The sequence below is a fragment of the Apium graveolens genome, chromosome 1 (genome assembly GCF_009905375.1).
Source record: "Apium graveolens cultivar Ventura chromosome 1, ASM990537v1, whole genome shotgun sequence".
Taxonomy (NCBI): Eukaryota; Viridiplantae; Streptophyta; class Magnoliopsida; order Apiales; family Apiaceae; genus Apium; species Apium graveolens.
The window spans coordinates 88,273,263-88,277,626 of NC_133647.1; the positions used below are offsets into that span (position 1 = coordinate 88,273,263).

Here is a 4,364-nt window from a genome sequence, read left to right on the forward strand (position 1 = left end):
TATTAGCACATGTTTTCGTCATAACAAGTTTTTGGCACCGCTGCCTTGGACTCGGGGTTAATTTTTAGTTTATGTGTTTGTCATCAGTGGTCATTAAAGTTCATTGACTCAGACATTGTTACTTACTTATTTCCTTGTCGTGTTTCAGGTACTCTAGCGAGCGTGTATGCAGATGCGTTATCGGTCTCTTAAGAGAACACTGGATCAAGCTGAAGAAGAAGTCGTAATATCTAAGAAAGTTTTTGAGGAAGTTATTGGCGAGGAGAAAGTTGTAGGGAGAACCAGAAGCGAATCTAAAGGCTTTGATGGATTACTCTCAGCCGAAGATCAATGATATTCAGTCTGGCATTGTCCGACCAGCCATCTCGGCTAATACCTTTGAGAGCAAGTCGAGCACGATTCAGATGAAATAGAACTCAGTTCATTTTGGGGGTTCTCCGACAGAAGACCCCGACATGAACATCAGAGATTTCATCGAGATCTGCGACACTTTCAAGTTCAATAGGGTTTCTAAAGATGCTATTAAGTTGAGGCTTTTCCCATTCTCTATGCGGGATAAAGCTAAGTGTTGGTTACATTCTCTACCACCAGGGTCTAACACCAAATGGGAGGATCTTGCTCAAAAGTTCCTAACTAAATTCTTTCCTATGGCGAAGACTACTACAATCAGAAATGCACTTAGTTAATTTGCTCAGCAATCTGGAGAATCTTTATGTGAGGCTTGGGATTGTTATAAGGAGATGCTTAGGAAGTGCCCACATCATGGGATGCCTGACTGGATGATCATTCACTACTTCTATAATGGATTGGGTGCTACTTCTAGACCCATGCTTGATGCAGCATCAGGGGGGCCTTATGGGCTAAAATATATGTTGAAGCTTATGAATTAATTGAACTGATGGCTGCTAATGAATACCAGAATCCAACTCAGAGACTACCTCAGGGCAAGGTAGCATGAATTCTGGAGTTAGATACAGTTACTGCTATAGCTGCTCAACTTAAGGCTTTGACGATGAAGGAGGATTCTTTGGCTAATTATGGAGTTAATCACATCACTAGTGTCTGTGAGCTTTGTGTTGGTGCCCATGACACGGAGCAATGTGCTATTTTTAGAGAATTAGCTCAGTCCGTGAGCAACTTTCAGAGGTCGCAGCAGCCAAATCCATCCACTTATCATCCCAACAAATGCAATGATCCTAACTTTAGCTGGAGTAATACTCAGAATGCGGTTCAGCAGCCTTATCAGTAGTATGCAGCAAAGCAATACAACCCTCCTAGTTTTCATCAACCACAATATGCACCAAGACAAAAACTCAGCTGCAACAGTCTAATGAAAAATCTGAATTAGAGGAGTTGAGGCTCATGTGCAAGAGCCAAGCATTTTCTATCAAGATCTTGGAGAATCAAATTGGACAAAGTGCCAATGCCTTGCTAAATCATCAATCTGGTACACTCCCTAGTGACACTGAAGTTCCAGGAAAGAGGGAAGCTAAGGAGCAGGTAAATGCAATCACATTGAGGTCTGGGAAGGTTGCAAATCCCGAAAAATCTTGAGTTTCGGAAGAAGAAGTTGTGGCTGAAGAAGAAGTGCAGAAGGAAGCAAAAGTGGAACAAAGGAATACTACTGTGAAACGCACTCCTCCTGAGGGTAATATAGGGGAGAAATAGATCTATCCTCCACCTCCTTTTCTCAGGAGGCTGAAAGGAATATGTCCTAAGTCCAATCATGTATGAGGATTTAGGAATAACTTTTATGTAATCTGTTTTGATTTCATTGATATTAATAAAGACTTGTTTTGTTTTTATTACGGGCTTTATCTATTTTAGTGTTTAAATAAGATATACTATAGTTTAGAGGAAAGCTTTTTATGGATTATGATGAGATCATAATAGTGAGACCTAAAAAGATGATAACTCTAAACTTAAATAGTTCCTGGTCGTAGGATTACTAACTGGTAATTAATAATCCGCAAAGATCGGTACATACTATGCTTGCTTCATTATGAAGGATGTCTGTTCTCATAGACATTTGTGTGGTGACACTATAGCTAGTATGTAGGTGCTTATTATAGAATAAGTTCACTGAACATGACTCGCCCAGCTGAACAACTGATGGAGTTCACTCACGTGTCAGCAGTTGTTCGCTTAGTGATAGTTGTACAAGTATCCTTTGACTTGAGGTCATCATAGTCATCTTGTGTACACTGAACTATGCTTTGGTTTAGTTCTTAGTCTCCAGGGACAATTATTAGGGCTCTTCTGGGTATAGGAATTTGTACACGAAGATAGTGTATGATCTGTTAGATATATTTGATAATGTCATGGCTAATATGTTTTATGTTTAGATTTCAGATCTTATTTGAACAGGACAAATCAGTACTTAACTGATCAGTACTTATACTGGACGACAGAACTTAAGGGATATCAGTACTTGTGTTATCAGGAGATAAGCATCAGGAGATAGATATCATTTTTTAAGTGCTGAAGGACGATCAGATAAGGACAGTAGCTGATTAAAGTTAAGAAGATCAAGATAAACATAAGAAGAGATATGCATGAAGAAGGAATTCCGTAAAGAATGGAATACTTGGAATAGAAGATATCTGATTGATATATTTTAGGAAGCAGAATTATATTCCATGTCAATTAGCAATTATCTTGTAACTGTGTAGTATATAAACACAGACATAGGGTTTACACTATAAGTGTTATCATTATCGAGAATATTATTTACTATAACCCTAGCAGCTCTCGTGATATTTTGTTCATCACTGAGAGATAACAGTTCCAGATTGTAACAGAGTTTATTGTTTCAATAAAGTTTGTTTTCTGTTACATAAGTTCTTGAAGTTTGATTTGATTGTAATAAACACTGTATTCACCCCCTCTACAGTGAAAGTGTGACCTAACAAGTGGTATCAGAGCCTTCTGTTAACACACATACAGTTAAAGATCCAAACACAATCATGTCTGACACAGAAACTCCAACTAAGCCTACCAAAACTGAGGAATCATCAAAGACATCAACTCAGAGTCGATATGAGACTATCAGAGTTCCCATATTGAGACCATCTGAATATCCCATATGGAAGGTAAGGATGACCATGTTTCTGGAAGCAACAGATCCAGAATACCTTGATAGAATCAAGGAAGGGCCTCACAAACCTACCAAGCTCGCTGTTGTAGTTGCAGGTGAAGCAGCAAAGACCGTACCAAAGGAAAAGAGTGATTACACTGCTGAAGATATAGCATCTATTGCTAAGGATGCCAAGGTACGACACTTATTGCATAGTGCCATTGATAATGTAATGTCAAACAGGGTAATCAACTGCAAGACTGCTAAGGAGATATGGGATGCACTGGAGACAAGGTGTCAAGGAACTGAAACAGTTAAGAAGAACAGGAAGACAATACTCACTCAAGAGTATGAACACTTTGACTCTAGGACTAATGAGTCATTGACTGATGTATATGATAGATTTGTCAAACTCTTGAATGACTTGTCATTAGTTAATAAGGAGTATGATCTTGAAGATACAAACCTTAAATTCCTGTTAGCTCTTCCTGAATGTTGGGATTTGAAGGCAACAACAATAAGAGACAACTACAATCTTGATGAAACAACTCTTGATGAAATCTATGGAATGCTCAAGACTCATGAACTTGAGATGGAACAAAGAAGCAAGAGGAAAGGAGGAAAGTCAAGGACAGTTGCTCTCAAGGCTGAAGAGGAATCCCCCAAACCACCTTCCTCAAAGAAAGACAAGGGTAAAGCTCTTATCATAAAGTATGATACTGAGTCATCAAGTTCTGGGAGTGATGATGACTCAGATTATGAAAGCTTGCCTGAAACTGATGCTGATGAGGAGATGATGAAGCTGTGTGCTCTTATGGTGAAAGGAATCACAAAGATTGCATACAGGAAGTTCAGGAAGGGAAAGAAGTTTTCCAGAAAAGGCATAAGTTCTGATAAGAAGAATTTCAGAAGATCTGAAGGAAGAGGAGGAAAGTCTGACAGAGGAGATTACGCTAATGTTAAATGTTATAATTGTGGTGAGAAAGGCCACATATCTCCTGATTGCAAGAAGAACAAGAGTGACAAAGGCAAAGCTCTTGTCACAAAGCAGAAAAGCTGGACAGACACCTCAGACTCTGAAAGTGAGGAGAACTATGCATTGATGGAAAATGCTGATAAATCAAGTTCTGAGAGCAGTTCTGAAGCTGCTGAAACAAAGGTACCTCAGACTACTTATGCTTTTCATACTGATGATATTAATGAGTTGAGAAGATATCTTAAAACCATGTTTGTTAGTTATAGAGATCAAACTTTAACATGTGAAAGTGAGGAGAACTATGCATTGATG

At 38.8% G+C, this 4,364-nt stretch overlaps 1 non-coding gene across 1 annotated transcript; it reads right to left on the reverse strand.

The window, feature by feature from the left end:
* Positions 1-662: 662 nt before the first annotated feature.
* Positions 663-769, reverse strand: LOC141681772 (small nucleolar RNA R71). Its single transcript, XR_012559201.1, has one exon. It is a non-coding gene; the product is annotated as a small nucleolar RNA R71 (small nucleolar RNA).
* Positions 770-4,364: the final 3,595 nt, after the last annotated feature.